The 19,850-nt window shown below is 42.1% G+C and overlaps 1 long non-coding RNA gene across 1 annotated transcript in view; it reads right to left on the reverse strand.

Annotated features, from left to right (window-relative positions):
- LOC141374277 (uncharacterized) overlaps positions 1-19,850 on the reverse strand; it is a 43,678-nt gene that overhangs the window by 1,839 nt on the left and 21,989 nt on the right. The window contains exon 3 of the long non-coding RNA XR_012381038.1: positions 5,396-5,520. This is a non-coding gene — a long non-coding RNA (uncharacterized lncRNA). The remainder of the gene's footprint in view (positions 1-5,395; positions 5,521-19,850) is intronic.

Here is a 19,850-nt window from a genome sequence, read left to right on the forward strand (position 1 = left end):
GAGCCCGATGCGGTCTCCATCCCAGGACTCTGGGATGATGACCTAAGCCAAAGGCAGACATTTAATGACTGCACTACCCAGGCACCCCAAGAAAGAGAACCTTAAGTAGGTTCCACACCCAGTGCAGAACCGGATGTAGGACTCTGTCTCACAACCCTGAGATCATGACCTGAGCTAAAATGAGGAGTCAGACACTTAACTGAGCCACCCAGGTGCCCCTGGAAACCTTAATTTCTAATGAAAGCTAAGAAGTAAGCAATTGTGAACTGTTATACTAGCATTCTTTTTAAGATTTTATTTATTCTTTTATTTTTTAAAGCAATCTCTACCCTCAATGTGGGGCTCGAACCCATGACCCTGAGATCAAGAGTCGAGGGCTCTACCAACTGATCCAGCCAGGTGCCCCCCTTTTTTTTTTTTTTTAAAGATCTTATTTTTAAGCAATCTCTACACCCAGCGTGAGGCTTGAACTCACAACCCCTAAGATCAAGAGTTGCATGCTCCACTGACTGGGCCAGCCAGGCACCCCTCTATTAGCATTCTTTAGACTGGCAAATTTATGAATACATTTCATAAGTTTTAGAAACATATGCCTTCTTATAGTAAATTTCTCAGTATGGCACAAAACATGTTTACCAGTAGACCTAAATATCTTTAGTTTCTCTGTAACAGGAAGTCAAAATTAAATAAGCTTATGTTTTAGTAATTAATGTTTTAGTATTCTATCTGATTTGGAAACGATCTAGGTATTTAAAGACTATCTATCATGTAATTTAACTTAACAAAACTCTAAGGTTTTAAGTTACCAAAAAGGATTTGGGGAAACTATTTAAGTAGACATAAATATTGCTGAAAAGTTCATTTACAAACTTTTATCTTACATCTGTTTAATTCACTTGTTCTTAACAATTATGTTTAGATTAGTCATGAAAATTTCACAAGACACTAAACAGTTAGCCATCACTTTTAAGTTATATTCGTTGCTGACAAATTCTGTAACAGAGATAACATGAGCTAATTTGACTTTTAGCAAACCCATGTAGAATAAAAGTTTTATACTTAATGCTAGCAAGTCTAAAAACATGACTGTTTTAATTAAATCAACCAACTTCAATTAGCTTTTATATATTAAGGATTAATCTTAGATCACATGAATTTGAAACATATTTGGGTTCATTTCTATTATATCTCTGAGAATTTAATTTATATAAGCACCAATTTTCTTTAAGCCAACTAAACAGAGCTCTTTTTATTTTTTTTATTTTTTTAAAGATTTATTTATTTATTTTATTTGACAGAGAGAGACACAGTGAGAGAGGGAACACAAGCAGGGGGAGCGGGAGAGGGAGAAGCAGGCCTCCTGCTGAGCAGGGAGCCTGATCTGGCCCTGGATCCCAGGACCCCAGGATCATGACCTGAGCCGAAGGCAGATGCTTAACAACTGAGCCACCCAGGTGCCCCCAGAGCTCTTTTTAAAATTAATTTTGGCAATACCATTCAGAGGTAGTAAATCCCATACATGTATAACATCTATGATCACAAAGACAGACATAAATGGTAACCTTAAAGCTACTGTTTTAAATTTTTTTTTTTTTTTTAGCCATGAGGGGCACCTGGCTGGCTCATTCAGAAGAGTGTGGGACTCTTGATCTTGGGGTTGTGAGTTTGAGCTCCACGATGGGGGTAGAGATTACTTAAAAATAAAATCTTTTAAAAACACAGAATAAATTTTTTAGCCATGAGACAAGTAGGATAATTCAGAACTCACTAATTTACATAAGAACAATTGGAACCATAGTGTTTTTCTGGCAGATGGAATCAGTTAACACTTCCTGCTCAGATAACTAAAACTTTTTCTACTAATATTTGTGGAGAAGGCACTTATCATTTGTATCTATCCTTGACAAGTAACGTTATGGAAGCTGCGGGCTAGATTTTGGGCCAGGGTGCTTCTATAGCCATTTGTAATTTAAAAAAAAACTCTCCCCTGCCCTCCCCACCCAAGTTTTAGGAATAGAGGCTGATCTACATCTGAGTTCGCAGAGACATTATAAGACTTTTGAGATAAAGAGTGGATGTTTGGGTAGCCGGTGATGGCATGTATTGCAGGGAGCACTGGGTGTTATACGAAAACAGTGGATCGTGGATGACCACATCAAAAACTAATGATGTAATGTATGGTGACTAACATAACATAATAAAATTAAAAAAAAAACAACTAAAAAAATAAAATAAAATTAAGAGTGGATGTTTGGGGACTGGTGAAAAGGAGAGGTTGAAGGATTTTCAGTTGTTTCTGGGGCTTTATTTCTAGTTTTGCTAAGATTTGTAGGATAAAGACAGTAGCTTTTAATCCCGCAAGGAATTGAGTTGCAACCTAAATGATATCATAGGTTGGTCTACCCATCTGGCTATGTTATCCTCAGTTTGCTTCTTTCCCTGTGGGTATATAGTTCTAATTTTAACTTAGGGGAGAGGCCTTAAAAACATTCCTATCAGATGCTGAATATCAGCTTCTAATCCGGCCAACTTTTGACTACAGAGCTACTTTTTCTAAAATTCTTGCTCGTTTTCAGCTGGGACAAACAGTAAATATTTCTGACAGTATTAAATAACTACCCTTTGAGTGTAAGACGTTCCCAAAGAGGGTGCAAAGATACTACCTTCCCAAGAGCCCGAGTCACTCCCAAAGATAGCCAAAAGAAAGAACTGACAATCCGCATGTCGCAGAAAGGCAGACAAAATGAGCGGAGCAGGAAGGTAACGGCTATTTCTCTTGAGCTCACAGGGTCTCAGTTGCCTTCAGCTCAAAATAATTCACATGCTGAAGTGGCCCACCCTGAGGAGACTTGCTCTGAGCCCCCTCGGCGCCCCCTTCAGTCTTAAAGAAGTTTCGCAATCCAGAAGCTAAGTTGCATTTTCTTTATGCTGTTCGGCTATTGCCAAAAACATTTGCCCCTTCTGGCTATTGCCAAAAACATTTGCCCCTTCTGAGGGAAAGAGATGTGCTCCTGATACATCTCAAGAAAACTGCAGCCGAATGGGTGAGCGGGGTCTGTAGGGACCAGAAGGAATGGATGAGTGCCTTGTAAGGGCCCCAACTGAAAAGGGATAGGTAAGAATTTCAAAACTGTCCTAGGGTATTAGACACTCCCACCACTCACAGGGTTTCTGTATTCCGAGGAGGGGGGAAAGGAAGGTTGGTGGGGCTTAACACTGTCACTGTTGCTCCCATGTCTATAGGGTGCAGGGGACTGGGAGATACAGGCTTCCAGGTATGGGATGAATAAGACAGGGGAATGAAAGGCACAGCAGAGGGAATACAGTCAATGGTACTGTAATAGCATTTCATGGTGACAGGTGGTAGCTGTATGTGTGGGAAGCACAGCATCATCTCTAAACTTGTTGAGTCACTATGTTGTACGCCTGAAACTAAAGTAACATTGTGTGTCTTCACTCAAAAAGAAAAACAAAAAAAGAGACCTCATCTCACCCCATTCCCACTAACCTCCATTTCCCCTAAGGTATGGGTACGAAGTAACGGGAAGACCCCCTGTTGTCCTCCCAGCTGCCCCACTCTGTTATATGAGCATTTGCTCCCCCCATTGTTCATGTCCTTAGAAGGGAAAGTACTCTTAGGCTGTTTGAGCCAACTTTGTCTTTTAGGTAACAAAGGTGGAATTAAATTTTTTTAAAAAGGGTTTTCGCAATTAATTTTGTCAATACCAAAGTATTGTTTAAAAGTTTTAGTCTGGGGCGCCTGGGCGGCTCAGTCGTCAAGTGTCTGCCTTCGGCTCAGGTCATGATCCCAGGGTCCTGGGATCGAGCCCCGCATTGGGTTCCCCGCTCAGCGGCAAGTCTGCTTCTCCCTCTCCCACTCTCCCTGCTTGTGTTCCCTCTCTCGCTGTCTCTCTCTGTCAAGTAAATAAATAAAATCTTTAAAAAAATAAAAATAAAAAAATTTTCTCTAACATATCATAATAATCAAAAACCAGATGCTTTTGGCCATCGAGTACATTGTTGATTTGCTTCTTCAATCTTTTGGAGTCTTTTGAAAAATCTTAGGGATAGTTTTATGTAAATCTTCAGCTAGCTTAAAAGCTTGTTTTACCTATAGCTTTTCACTTGGAAAGATCATCAAAAGGCTTTGTCCAGCCTACTTTGCCCATTCATCCCTCTATATTCCCCTCACTTATAAGCATGTGTATAAGTTGATAAAGGTCAAAATTACTAGGTTTACAGGTCTGAATAACTAAAATGAATTCCTTAAGTGAACCCTAGAGGGTCTTCAAGGGCATTGGGAAGGTCCTTGGTAGCAGCTCACAATCCTGCCTTGGTTCAAGGAGTATAAATGACTGATGAAGTCTTAGAACCTCCTTCATTAGGTTGAAGTTTAGAAGGAGTTTGGATGACTGGAGGGTCCAGAGGAACCTCCAGGTTGATATTATAGGATGGAAGTTCTGTGAAACTAGGATATACAGGACAGCCTGGGTGGTACAGTGGGGTAACTCTCTGACTCTTGGTTTCAGTTCAGGTCATGATCTCGAGGTCCTGAGATCGAGCCCTGCATCGAGCCCTGTGTCAGGCTCCATGCTCAGCGGGGAGTCTACTTGAGATTCTTTCCCTCTGCCTCTCCCACTCATGCTCTCTCTCTCTCTCAAAATAAATAAAGCAATAAATCTTTAAGAAAATCCTAGGATATACAGGTGAAGCAGGAGGGGGAAGGTAGAGGAAGAGCAATAGCTGTAGCAGTTTCTGATAAATTTTTTTGGTTTAGATCATCTCTGAGGGAGGTCAGAGTCGGCTTTAGAAAGTTTAGTTATTTTTGTGTAAGGAAGCAAGTTTAGAATGATTTAATTTCTCAGAGGCCTCCAAGTACTAAGTGAACTATGCTTCCTACTCAAGCTGCTTGGTTCTCTTTTCTTTTTCCAATTGTGCATGCAAATAAACTAATTTTGGAATCTCAAAAGATCCCCGGAGTGGCCACTGTAATGACAAGTAAGATTGAGCCAACAAGACAGAAACTTACAAGAAATGGACCCATAACATACACCCAGCTGGGGTGCCAGGCAGAGGCTGCTCTCCAGCAGCAATTTTCCAAACCAAAAACCCCACTGAGCATTCACCAGACAGAAGAGAGTAACTCTGTAGTGCAGACACATAGACAGACAGACAAAAGCCCACACAGGAAAGACACCCCAAACCTGGGCCTGAGCCTCAACCAAAAAGAGGAAGTTTGGCAGGGGGTGGCGCTCCCGGCTGGCTCAGTCGGTAGAGCATGTGACTCTTGATCTTGGGGTTGTGAGTTCGAGCCCCACGCTGGGCATAGAGCTTACTTAAGCTTACTTAAAACAAAATTATGAAAACAGTGAGGTTTAGAACTAAGAGAACTCACCAGCAGAACCCCGAGCCGCCTGCTCAGGCAGGTACCATGTTCGAGTCCAGAGTCAGAGGGGTGCATCGCTTTGGATCCCATGTTATTCTCACACCATTTATGTCCACTGAGAAAAGGAGGCAAAACTGAAAAAGAAGACAGGCCTTTGTGATCTCAGAATTGCAATTCGGGTGCACAGATTCCAGAGGAATGGGAAAAGTGTCCTGTTCATGTAGGGAAAGCAAGGGGTTTTTATGAGAAAGAAGCAAGTGGTAATTATATGATTTAGACAAAGAAAAAAAAAACCCTGCTAATTTGGTGCTGACTGGTGGAGCTGCTTCTGATTACTATACTACTGATTATTTTATTGGTGCTGTCAAACACACCTGTCCCTGGTACGTATTAATTCGCTTTACTGGCCTCACATAATCTGAATGCCACTTGTTCTGTTGAAATTTTATGAGCAATTGCTTGTAAAAGAATTGTTGCCTCTGGCCCAGTTCGATAGTTCCTTAGTTGGAAAGAAAAATGGAGCTTCAAAAGGGAGTCTCTTGTGCCTAGAAATTCTACACAATTCCCCAATTTTTAAAAGATGCTGATTGAAAATCACTAGATTAATTACGTAAACCACCATGCTATCTGTCCATTTCAAAAGCACCCTACAATTGTCAATCTCTCATTTCCTTCCATCCTTTTCCCTAATCTCTCAGAGTTCTGGAACATCATGTCTATTTTTTCCCCTCTAGTCCTTACTCTACACCATCTCTGTGTTTATAGTTTAACCACACTTACTCCGGAAGGAAATTTTCCTATACTCTGTAGATAGCAGACTCTGGTGTTCCCCATGAGGCCTGCTTATAGAAATGGCGGACTTAATAACTGTTGATAAACTGGCCTGCTTAGGAGAGAAGGGCAGATGAATCAGTATTTCTGAATTTCCTGGAAGAAGACACAGACAGGCGTTCCGGCAAACGTAAAGGAAGTAGGCTAACTTGCCTCTAAACACCATGAAAGGCATGGTCTATCTATATCATTAAATGGTATAGATAAGGATTTCCCTGATTCTAGAATGCAGTAAAAAGAAAGCCACCAGACCTGCCACATCGATCCATTTAAACAAAACAAAAAAAGTGACCATGTTCCAACTCTCACACACTTTTGACTCTCAGATTCTAAGAGGACAGCAAATTATTTGCTTACCAGTATAGTGGGATCCGAATTCAAACATTTCAGAATAAGTGGGGTTAGATGTACATGAGAGATTCTTAAATATATTGATCCTGTGGTTCCCACAACAGTCTGTATTTCACATCCCAATTACTTTCACCAAAACAAAACTGAGAGGCCAAAAGATGATTTAAGGTTTCAGGAGTCACACACATCTAAGCTCCCGCTTGGAGATGAGGGAAGGGCCAAGGCAAGGGTCTTGAACAGAAGAGTCTCACTTGCCTTATCTAATCTCCACACCTTAAATATTTACTCTGAACCTCCTAGTCCTGTTTCCTCTTACCCAATTGGAATTACTCCCATCCGCCTGCTCTTTCTCAACCCTTCAAACCCAGGCTGCAGTCTGAAAACTCAAATTTATATAAAGGTAAAGATCAACCAATAGATACTCCAATTTCCTTTTCCATACTATTACTGAGGCAGAGTTGGAAGTAACAATGGGGCACGTGAGGCCCAGAGAACATAAGTGACTTGTCTGAGATCAGCCAACCTTTTGTGGCAGAACCAGGACTAGAATTTCCGGCTCCTGACATCAGGCCTATTGCCATTTTAGAGCAGTCTGAGGGAAGTGAAGCCAGGAAAATAAATAAAAAGGAAGAAGGTAGGATGCTGGCTCGCCTTGCTCGGCCCCCCCCCCCCCATTCCAGGTCTGAAAGTACAGCAGTGGAGGAAACACTGGATTGGAAAGCTAAGGATCTTGGTCTGATCTTGGCCCTGCCATTCAACACTTGATCTTCCTGACCTTGAGTAACTAATTTTCTCCCCTGGCTTCCTTTTGCTCATCTGTCAAATAGGACAAATGTCATTGATGTGGATGGGAGGATGTGTGAAATGCGCTCTATAAGCAGAATGGTTAATCATGAAAGGCAAGATGCTCTCACTGGCAAATCTGTTTCCACCAAAGAAACCCAGAGGTGAACACCGAGGCACTTCAGACAAATGATTTAAGTAGCTTGAGTTCTTTCAAGTTCATGGTGATGATTTCTGACTGGTAGAACAAGAAATCAAAGTCAACTCCCACTGGAGAGTCTCTAGGTGTTTCAATGATTCCTCCTCTGGTGTTCCTGTTGTTAATTTATATAAGCAGGAAGATGACATTGCTGTTGAGAATCTTTTTTTTTTTTTTTGGTGGGAGTGGGAGGTCCAGTAATGCTTCTTGGTCTTCCCATATTTGCCCTATTTTTTCTAGTCTACTTGGAAAGCTCCTTTCCTTATCTCTTCTTGCTATTCTAGCAACTATTACTTGAATAGGAATTGACATGCATATGGAAAGCACAAGAGGGAAAGTTAGTGATGGAAAGGATTGCAATAAATAGCTCAGACATTCTTTTATTTTATGGGTCTGGGATGATTTAGGCAGATATAAGAGGTGATTTGCCCAAGATAATGGAATTAAAGACAGATTCAGAATTTAAACATACTTTTTTAAAAAAAGATTTTATTTATTTATTTGACAGAGAGAGATACAGCGAGAGAGGGAACACAAACAGGGGGAGTATGAGAGGGAGAAGCAGGCTTCCCGCCGAGCAGGGAGCCTGATGCAGGGCTCGACCCCAGGACCCTGGGATCATGACCTGAGCCAAAGGCAGACGCTTAACAACTGAGCCACCCAGGCGCCCCCAGAATTTAAACATACTTGATTAAGAAAGCCAGATTAGGAGTTTTCCTCTCCCCCCATGCAAACTAGAAAATCCACTCAAATGCATGTTAATAATCTTATTGTAGCTACCTAAAACTATGTATCACTTTATGCAATGTCGCAACTGTAATAGAATTAGGATATGGCAATGATTTGCTAATTCTACCCATATCAGAACCACCCATAGGACTTGTTAAAACCCAGGTTGCTGGACCCCAACCCCAGAATTTCTGGTATAGGCGAGATCTGATAATTTGCATTTCTAACAAATTCCCAGGTAATGCTGATACTGCCAATAGAGAGACCACACTTTGAGAACCACAGGACTATGGGTATGCTAGGGTCTCCATTTTTCTAGGATTTGACAAAACTGTGTTAAGAGAAGTCTGTCTTTTATCTTGTGTTAGTGCCCTTTTCTCCCAAATCTTAGTTCTTTGCTAACAAATAATACACTTAGAATATTGGTAGAAAAAGGCTTAAGGCAGAGGTTCTCAACCATTAGTCTGTCCGAGTCATGTAAGGTGCTTGTTAGAGATGCAGATTCCTGCCACCTTCTCCCTACCCTGACCCCTCAGAATGCAATGACCTAGGCTCTTTGATGCCAGGGCTTTTGTCCTGACCATTGTTTTAGCACTAGGGTCTGGGTGTTCTATAAGGGACTTTTGGAATGAGTGAATGAATGAATGAATGAATCAATGAAATTGTACCTTCTGGTAATAACGTCATTGTGCTGTACCCTCCCACATTTCTTTCATTGTTTTAAGGTTTTACTGTAGGCTTTGCTGCTAGATATAAAATAAACACATACAACTGTTACAAGTAGGGTAGTATGCACGGAGTCTCAGCTGTAAAAACCAATTCAAAATATAAACTTGTTCTTTGGAGTACATTGTGTCAAAGGCTGCCCATATTAATAGCATTGTGATAAAATAGTAACATTTCCTTTGATAAGCAGACAAAACCCATCCATGATCTTACACACATTTGCATCTCCTTGCAACAGTTCCCATCTCTACCCAGTCTAGGCTTAACCACCCATATCCATCACAAGTCACTTGTATTCCTTCACAGGTGCAGGAGAGACTGGGCTTGAGCCAGGTGACTTGTATGGCCAAGAGGACATCAGCAAACATGATGCAGAGACTTGATAAGCGTTTGCACAAAAGTGAGCCTTTACTTCCTGGAACCCAGCTGCCATGCTTTAAGAAAGCCAATTGAACCTGCCAGCAGATGAGAAACCATGTGGAGGAGAATGATGCACTCTAGCTGACCAACACCAACTTCCAGAAATGTGAATGAAACCATCTTGGATATTTTGGCCCCAGGAGAGCTCCTAGCTGATTGCAGCTACTGAATGAACCACCCAGCTGAATGAGTGACCTTAGTCAATATCACCTAGAGCAGAAAAACCACCCAGCTGAGCCCGGCTAGTACACAGAATCATGACAGATAATAAATGGTTATTCTCTTTAGCCACTTGGTTTTGGAGTTGTCACGCAGCAACAGATAAATGACACGATGAGTACATGTTGGTGTGATCTCTCTTCCTCACAGAATTTAATTTTTGGTCGTATTTGGTTCTAACCAAGACACTGGGTCTTTTGGAAGGATCAAAATAGGAATATCCAGGAGTTTTCTCATTTTCTAAACATGTTTGGAAAACTTGCAGTTGATGCAAGTTGACAGGTTTTCAATTTGAACACCTGTTCCTGATAGGGTTCTGAGGCAGGGGGGATGCTGGGAATGCCCTGAGGTCTCACTTGTTTCCATAAAGGGCAAGGTGATGCATAAGTCGGACCACTGTCACTTGACTGTTTTTATTTTCCTCCCTCAGCACCCATTTTGCTTTCCATTCTCACATTCCTCTTATTTTCTTCATGCTTTCTCTTTTGTGTGCCCGTTTGCCTTTCCCTTTCTATATGCCCACCTTCAAGTCTCCAATGGCTAACAGAAGAGAGACAAAGACGTATGTTCCTTTTTATAGTTTGCCTTTTGCCACTGTATATAGAGATGTAAAAAATAGGGAAACCGACAAAATTGAAGCCAAAGTACCCACAATTATGTTCACCATTATGTTTAAGTACGTTCATGATTATAAATTACGTGTTACATTCGTAATCATGGGGCACTGACTTTTCAAGGGCTGCATTCACACAGTCATATCATACAAAGAAAAGAAAATGTATTTAGTGCCTTCTTGGGGCACCTGGGTGGCTCAGTCGTTAAGCGTCTGCCTTTGGCTCAGGTCATGGTCCCAGGGTCCTGGGATCGAGCCCCACATCAGGTTCCCTGCTCTGCGGGAAGCCTGCTTCTTCCTCTCCCACTCCTCCTGCTTGTGTTCCCTCTCTCTCTGTGTCTCTCTCTGTCAAATAAATAAATAAAATCTTTAAAAAAAAAGAAAATATATTTAGTGCCTTCTCTGACAAGTCTCTTAGTCGGCACAAAATAGATGTTGAATGAGGGAATTCACTACTTTCAATGGGATTATAATCATTCATTTGCAGATTCTTTTTTAAATTTAATTTTATTTTTAAAGATTTATTTATTTATTTGAGAGAGAGACCACACGAGGGGCAGAGGGAAAGGGAGACAAACTCCCCGCTGAACAGAGAGTCCAACATGGGACGCGATCCCAGGACCCTGAGATCATGACCCAAGATGGAATCAAGAGTGAGATGCTCAACCAACTGAGCCACCCAGGCACCCCTTGCTGATTCTTTTTTTAAAAAAGTATGCCTTTGAGAAGAAAAGGTAACTATAATTTACTTCTTTAGGCTCCATAGTTAAACCTGATTAGGAAAAATTTTGGAAGAAAATGTATCAGTTATCACTCAGGAATGGCATGTAAGGAAAGAGGAACGACGATCTTAATTTAAGTACATTCATTGCCTTTTTAATGGGAAACTCTCCTCTCTTTGGAAACACTCCATTGAAAGCACATATCTTGGGGCACCTGGGTGGCTCAGTCATTAAGCGTCTGCCTTCGACTGAGGTCATGATCCCAGGTCATGATTCCATAATCTTGGGATCAAGCCCCACATCTGGGAGGAATTCTGCTTCTCCCTCTCCCACTCCCCCTGCTTGTGTTCCCTCTCTCACTGTGTCCCCCTCTGTCAAATAAATAAATAAAATCTTTAAAAAAAAGCACATATCTTTGGGGGCACTTATTTGTGAAGAAACATATGGATGTAATTTCTTAAAGGACTGGGAAGAAATTTTCCAATTGTCTAGCTCAACTCCGTGTATTAGAACTGAAGAAAATAAAGGCAAGGATCTGGGTTACTTGTCCAAGGTCACTTAAATGTTTGGGTTTTTTTTCATCAATAGCAGTGATTCACTGCTATTGATGAAAAAACAACAACTCAGAGCATAAGTCAACCTACAATGAATCAATAGTGCTCTTTTCTGAAAGATACTGTAAACATATAAACATTATGTATATATAAATAATTAGGCCATCACTGAAAAAAGTGCTGTAGTCTTTTTAATTTTATTTTGTAAAGTAAGCTCTATACCTAACATGGGGCTTGAATTCATGACCCTGAGATCAAGAGTTGCATGCTCTACCAACCCAGCCAGCCAGGTGCTCCTGTGGTCTTTTTTCAGAGTTTTCTACTATACTTTTGTACTCCATGCTCCCAAGGCCCCATTCCTCACCACTGTGCACAAAACCTAGGTCTTTATTTCTGTCATCAATCTCTCTGTGTTAGAGAATGAGGAATTAAAAACTATAGAGAAACACCAAATGCTGGCAAGGATGTGGAGCATCAGGAACTCTCATTCATTGCTGGTGGGAATGCAAAATGGTACAGCCACTTTGGAAGACAGTTTGGGAGTTTCTTACAAAACTAAACATACTCTTACTGTATGATCCAGTAATCATGCTCCTTAGTATTCACCCAAAGGAGGTGAAAACTTATGTCCACATAAAACCTGCACCAGATGGTTATAGCAGCTTTATTCATAATTGCCAAACTTGGAAGCAACCAAGATGTCTTTTAGTAGGTGAATGGATAAATTGTAGTCCATCCAGACAATGGACTATTATTCATTGCCAAAAGGGAATGAGCTATTAAGCCATGAAAAAACATGGAGGAAACTTAAATGTGTATTAGTAAGTGAAAGAAGCCAATCTGAAAAGTTTGCTTACGGTATGATTCTAACTAAATGACAGTTTGGTAAAGGCAAAACTACAGAGACAGCAAGATCAGTGCTTGCCAGGGGTTGTTGGGGGTGCGTGTGGGAGACTTAGGGATGAACAGGCCAAGTAAAGAGGATTTTTAGTGCAATGAAACTACTCTGTATGATACCATAATGGTGGATACATGTCATTACACATTTCTCTAAACCCATGGAGTGGAAACACTAAGAGTGAACCCTAATGTAAACCAGGGACTCTGGGTGATGATATTTTAATGTAGTTTCACCAGTTGTAACAAATGTACTACTCTGGTGGGGGATATTGATGATGGGGGAGGCTGTGGATATGGGGGCCGGGGTATATATGAAATCTCTGTTCTTTCTGCTCAATTTTCCTGTGAACCTAAAATTGCTCTAAAAAATAAAGTCTATTTTAGGGTGTCTGGGTGGCACAGCTGGTTGAGCCACTGAGTCTTGGTTTCAGCTCAGAGTTGTGAGATCAGGTCCCGTATCGGGCTCTGCGCTCAGCACAGAGTCTGCTTGGAATTCTCTCTCCCTCTCCCTCTGTCTCTCCTGCTCATACTGTCTCTCAAACAAATAAACCTTTAAGAAAATAAAGTCTATTTTAAAACCTGTAGAGATAGTTTCAACATATTTGAATGGTTCTGTCCTCTACTCACGTTCCTTGGCTGACTGTGCATTAGTGAGCATTCATTACCTAGGTTGAGAAATCACCTGCTTTCCTCCCATTGCCATTTCAATTCTCTGATCTAGACCTTCTTTACTTTTGACCACGTGGCTTGTGTTGGCCTATTTCCTTGCTTATGATAAAATAAATTTTATTAGAATTCTTTCTGGTTGTATTTAAATCAGTTCACATGTACAGTTTCTTAAAAGGTCATTTAAAATTTTGTAAAATATTGGCACACATTAAATCACGAACTTCTGGGGAACAGAGTTTTTTTTCTCCTTTTTAAAAACAGTTGGTCCCTTGTCGGGGGGGGGCTGGCTGCTTCGGTTGGTGGACCATGTGACTCTTGGTCTCGGGGTTGTAAGTTTGAGCCCCACACTGGGTATGGAGATTACTTAAAAATAAAATCTTAAAAAATATATAAAAACAGGTGGTCCACAAATCCCTGCTCTTCAGAAATTTGTCGTATATACTTTGTACTTATATTTTCAAATACCGTATACCTTAACTTCTCCACTCCCCTTCATGTCCTTTTCCCTAAGTGCTGGTTAATAACACTGCAGTCTACGAATGGAAATTTTCTCTTTGTAGCTTGTGTCTGGCTGCCTGGAAACGATTGTGATGTCACAACTGTCAGTTTGCAGTTAGGCAACATAGCAAGAGGAACCTAGTTAAAGGAGAAATAACCTCGATTTGTAAGTTAGCGTTTGTACAATGAGGAAAGCATAAATTTGTATGGCTCTCCTTTCATGACTCCCTCTTCTTTCGGATGGGGTGATATGACACCTCTGCCTATTCAAGAGAACTTGCTGTAATCTAGTGCCGATGTCTAAACAGTTTGGGAAGCTTGCATATTCCACGGGTGACAGAGTCCATACTGCTGGGTGACCTTTGGAGGTCTCCAGTCTGCCAACCTTGCAGATATGGACACCCAGGCTGGCATATGTGTTCAGGAATAAGGAACAGAGTGATCGCTTTTAACTTATGATTCACAGCTATGTGGTTATGATACTTAAAGGGACAAGCCCCATTTCAAGTAAGGGTTTGGTGCCTTTGGTGGTACCCCCAGTGAAGTGTTTGCAACAGAATAGTCCCCCCCCATAATTATGTTTATTACTTGGGAGTCTTCTCTGCTATCAAGAGAGCTTATTATGTAAACTGTATTCAGGAAACACTTTATTTTCAATCTTTTGATTTTTCCCTCCTGTTAAAATTCTACTGAAACACTTCTTTTCTAAAGGAGGCAATGGAGATTAGGCATTCCAGCGAGGATGAAATACTATAGATGCTTATGGTATATTTTATAACTATTTAGACCAATGTTTCCATGACTGTAGAGTAACAGTCCTCGGCTTAAAGTCTTGTACTCTTCCAAAGGTATATAAGTCAAGTTAAAGCAAACTGGAGGTTTTCCTAGACTCATTCCCTTAAAAATACCACACCCCTGGCTTTTGGCCCTTGCACTCAGGCCCTTCCTGGCAGTATTCCTTTCTCCCTCCCTGTCCATTGTAGTTTTGCTATGTTGTTGCAATAAGGGCTTCCAAAGTGTTCACTCCACCCTGCATGTAAACCCTTGCTTAGTCTCCATCACTCTGGGTTTATACTCCGTGATTTGTCTTGGCTAAGGGGCACTAGTAACCATGACATGAGCAGAGACTTAAAATGAGCTTCCTCATTTGGACTACTGCTCTTTTGCTTCTTCTTTAGTAGTCCACAAACCACCATGTGGGGAAGCCTGGGCTAGCCTGTTGGAGGATGAGAGACCCCATGGAGGAGAGACAAGTCATTGCCACTAAGGCCCTCTAGAAAAAACAGCTTAACAATCACTAGACATGTGAGGCCATCCCAGAACACCCAGCATCAGCCCAGCCAGACAAGACCAGAAGAGCCATCATTAATGTCCCAAATATCCCAGCCATCACATTCCACAAAATTGTCAGCAACATATTTTGTTGTTCAATGTCCTTCAACTTCAAGGTGGTTTCTTATGCAGCAAGAGCTATGTGATGCACGGTCCCACCTGCGGTCGGTGTGGTTTTCTATCACGTGCGGGGAAGCCGACCACACAATTGGCTGCTCTTCTTTCCTCTTCTTCCTCTATGGAAAATACCTTAGTCCAGTTCTTTAGTCACAAGGAACAAAATCCACTTGAGCTAGCTAAAAATAAAATGCTATGTGTGCCTACATGCGTGTGCGCATGTGCACACACTGAGTAGGAGATGACAGATGGTTTTGATGACACGACTGACAACTTAGACACAAGACCTGCAGCTCAATGAGGCTTCGTGTCTACTGGTGCTGGAGGCCTCTGGGAACCGAGTTTACTCAAGCATCTTTTTGTTTTTGTCTTTCTGGGACTCTTCTCTGAAACTCTTTGAACATGTGCCCTGCTTTCTTACTTCACTCTCAAGACTGGCTTTCCCTATCTATTTATCAAGTTGCCCAGGGCTCTAAATGATACCTCAGACTCCGAGGCTACCTGGCTCTGTCCCTTACCGATTACAATTTGTTTCCATATACAAACCCTCGAAAAGATGCTTTGATTGGCTCATCTCATGTACCTTTTGCTTCCCTTTAATCAAGTGGTCACCCTGATCTGGTCAGCAGTGGTGACACAGGACAGATAGGGTAGGCAAGAAGTCTTTGTGCATCTGCTGTTTGCCTGAGGTCCTGCTGATCAAGGCCGGGCTCAGCTGGATGTCACAGCTTCATGATGTGGCAGCTAGGGTGGCTCTTTTTCTCACTGCATGTCGCATACTGGATAGGGTGGTTCTGCTCCATGTGTGTTCTTTTTTTCCCTTGGTCAAGATGGCTTGTTCTCAGGCATGTTCATCTTATGGAGATGGCATAAGTGCAAGAGAACAAATGGAAAAGTGCAAGAGAACAAATGGAAATGTGCAAGGCCTGTTAAGGCCTAGGCTCAAAATTGTCACAGTGGCACTTCCATCCAGATATCGTTCACCAAAGCAAGTTACATGGCCAAGCCCAAAGTCCAAGTGGCAGGAAATTACTCCACCCAAGATGAGACCATAGCAACTGCCCGCCTGCTGGTAGGGGTGAAAAATTGGGGCCAGCACTGCAACCTAGTACGCTTTTCCCTTTTCATGTCTTTGACGTGCTCCTCTTTGGCCCCGCAAAGATGGTTGTGGTGGTGATGATTGGTGATGAGCTGGAAGAGAGGAGTCCAAGGGCTAGAGGAACTAACTTATCTATAGGAATCTATAAGATTGTCAGCAGTCAGAAGGGCAGTTTAAAGAGAGATGGCAGATAGTGGCTGGCTCTGGATCAAAACTATTATTCCAGAACATCCGATATGGTGCCACAGCTGCAATCTCTAGGCCATGTTATGGCCCTAGAGTGGAGAGGGCCAGCCAGGTTGTTCAGGGAAGAGCTGTACTCCCTGGAATGAGCAAACTGCTGTGCACATAGAAAAAGCAACACAGATATACAGTCATACATCTGGCCAACATTGAAGAGGTCAGAGGCAAGGTGTTAGCATGACAGCAAGCATTGGCCCAAGGCGAACAGGACAAGACTACTTCCGGCCCGAGGCCCCAGAAGGTCTGCTTTGGTCAGGCTTGGCTAGGGTCAGAGATACAAGGTTATTGACGGTCCTCCAGGCATGGCAAGAAAGAAAAAAACCCATGGACCGATCCTGCTAGCTCGCATGGCTTTTTTGTCTTGCAAACCCACTGCTTGCTGCACCCAACCCACCATACCCCTTGTCCAAGTGACTCAGTTGGCGACTTATCATGTTTCACCTTATCAGTTGATTCGTCATGTATGGATCACGTCGAAATCATGTCACCATTAAAAAAAAGTAAAATTCAGAGCAGCCTGATGTCCGTAGATTCTGAGTGTTTAAATCAAGGTGACAAAGTCAGAAGACGTAGTAAGTAAGGATGACAACAGAAGGGTTTTTTTGTTTTTTTTTTTTTTGATGCCAAACAGATGGTAGGAGGAAAAGGCAATGAGAGTAAATCACTGGCAGGGGTTCACTCTGATAGTCCCAGAAGAGGCTCCTGATGTAAGCTAGTTACTAATGGCAGAAAGGAGGCTGGGGCCTGACTGGAAGTGTTAGGGGTAAAGGGGGAGGAACTTGTTCTGAGCACTTAGGGGAAGGCATGGACAAGGGCCCAGCAGTGGTGGGAACTCTTTCAACTTCCTCATCTGGGAATTCAGAGTAAGCTCTTGTTTACCTTTCCAGCCACACCCCCCACAACTTCCCCATCTGTACTCTACCCCTGCCAATGAGTGGGCTTTCCATTCCCCCCAAAGACGGCCTGCTCCTTCCCCGATTCTGTGCCTTTGACTGGGCTGCTCCCACCATCTAGGACGCTGTCTTTTCAGTGTTTGCCTGTCAAATTATTCTCATCCTTCAAAGCCTATCTCTAGTTCCACTTCTTCCATGAAGTGGATTCCTCAAGCAAATAAGACCCGTTCCTACTTTACCTCCCAGAGTGCATCTCATAGTCTGTCTTGTATTATCATTTTACCTATATTTGTCCTATCCATTCTTATTTCTCCTCTTCCCTGTGTGCTCAGTATCTATTGGATGTCCCGTATTTTATCTGGACCTATGAAAATGCATGTCCTCAAAGTGTCTGCTCTCAAAAGACTTTAGTTTGTCTAGAGGGAGACGCAGACTGGTAAACGGGAACTGCAACATGTGATAAAGACCAAACAGAAGTAAGCATAAGTGCTACTGGAGCCTCTAAGAGGGGAATTCGAACCAGCCTTCTAGAACCTGAATCCTGAGGGTAAAAGGCAGAAGTCATTCCAGCACGGCCAGCAGCATGTGCAAAGACCCTGGGGTTATTCACAAATTACTTGTAAGGAGCAATACATAAAATGTTTATGCTCAGATCTTGGTACATTAATAACCGAAATGTGTAAGTTACATAAATACTTCCCTATTTGTTTTATTTTCTGGCAACCTTCAATAAGCGATCATTCATCCTCGTTTATCATTGAGGAAACCAGGTCAATCTGGGGTCAATCAAATTAAAAGTAGCAGAGTTTTTTGATGCCAGAGCTGAGCTCTTTCCTCTACATTTTGCCTCTCAGATCTGGCTCCTCCCGATAGAAGGAAACTGGGCAAAAGGTCAAGGAGAGGATCTAGAAGAAAAGATAGGAGCTGGAGGATAAATGACATAACCTTCACAAATTTTCCCCCAAGACTACCTCTGCTTATGAAAGTACACAAAATCCAGTGTCTAGCAGGTAGACCAGAGAATCTTAATCCTTCCCATGGACTGTACTTTTTTTTAAGAGTTCACACTGCTGGAGCCTCTGGGTGGCTCCGTCGGTTGGTTGAGCACCTGACTCTTGGTTTTGGCTCAGGTCCTGATCTCATGAGTCGAGGGACAGAGCCCCCCCCCCCCCCGACAGACTCCGTGCTCAACAGGGAGTCTGCTTAGATATTCTCTCCGTCTGACCCTTCTCTCACCCACGCTCTGTCTAAAAATAAAATCCTTAAAAAGAAATAAAGGTTCACACTGCCATTCACATAGGCAATAAAAAAGGGGGTGTCTATGCGCAGCATGACCTCTAACCTACTTAAAGAACTGACGTGGATGCAGTGATGGCAGCCAAGAAGAATGTCGTAACATTCCTAGTGTACAGAATTGGCTCAGAGTTGCACAAATCACCTGACAGGAGCTCTAACTTCAGGGCCAGGGCCATCCTAACGGTGCCCCTTAAAAAAAAAAAAAAGGCTATTACTATATTCTAACGTAAAGCAAAGTTTCACTTCATTTCCACTTACAAAATACACACATGCCTTATACAACTTGTAGCAGACCTAATAAAGGTTTTGTGAAATCTATCAAGATTGTTCTAACTCCAAAAGTTTTGGTGTCTACAGAGACAAGCACTGCCATCATCAGTAAAAGATGGAAACTGCAATTATCAAACAAGAATATTGTACCTTAAATTAAATATAAATTGCTCCCCTAATTCACAGCCTCGAATGATGGAATATTTGCGTAGGAAGGAAGCTTGGAGGTCACTCCTCACTCTCTATGTAAAAATTCTGACTAAGGGAAATTTGGTGATTTTTGCCTTGGGAACATTTCTTTGGGGTTTTCATACACATGCTGCCATTTTATCTTTAAAACCTCGCAAAATGGACATGACAGGTGGTATTCCGACTACACAGAGAAAATAACAAAGCTCAAGGATTTTAAGCCTTGCTTATCAGCACAACAGTAATAAATGGATGCCAGGATTTCTGTGCTTTTTCCTGCACCATGTGAGCCTTCATGAATTTTTACTGATCTAAAGGAAATGGCAGTAAGGAATAATAATAACAAAGAAAACATGTGGCATTTCACTGTGTTCTTTTTAAATCTTTTTTAAAGATTTTATTTATTTATTTGAGAGAGCATAAGCAGGGGTGGGAGGGGCAGAGGGAGAAGCAGACTCGCCGCTGAGCAGGGGCCCGACCAGGGCCTCAATCCTGGGACCCTGAGATCATGACCTGAGCCGAAGGCAGATGCTTAACAGACTGAGCCGCCCAGGCGCCCCTTCACTCTTTTCTTACTCAATCCAAAATGGAAATGGAGAGGGTTCTAGACTGGAGCTTGAGACTTATTTTCAGCAGTTATTGGCCTTGGGCTAACTTCTTACATGTGTTCATCTCTGGAGTCACAAGTCTGGAACTTGACCCGTCTCACAGGGTTGGTGTGAGTCTCAAATGAGATGATGGATAGGAAACTGCTGTGTAAAGAACAAAATGTTAAGTGACTGGGTGGTGAAAACAAAGTCTGCATGATCCA

Source organism: Callorhinus ursinus, unplaced genomic scaffold (genome assembly GCF_003265705.2).
Source record: "Callorhinus ursinus isolate GAN/ISIS: 27379988/994484 unplaced genomic scaffold, GSC_fseal_2.0 scaffold16, whole genome shotgun sequence".
NCBI classification, from domain to species: Eukaryota; Metazoa; Chordata; class Mammalia; order Carnivora; family Otariidae; genus Callorhinus; species Callorhinus ursinus.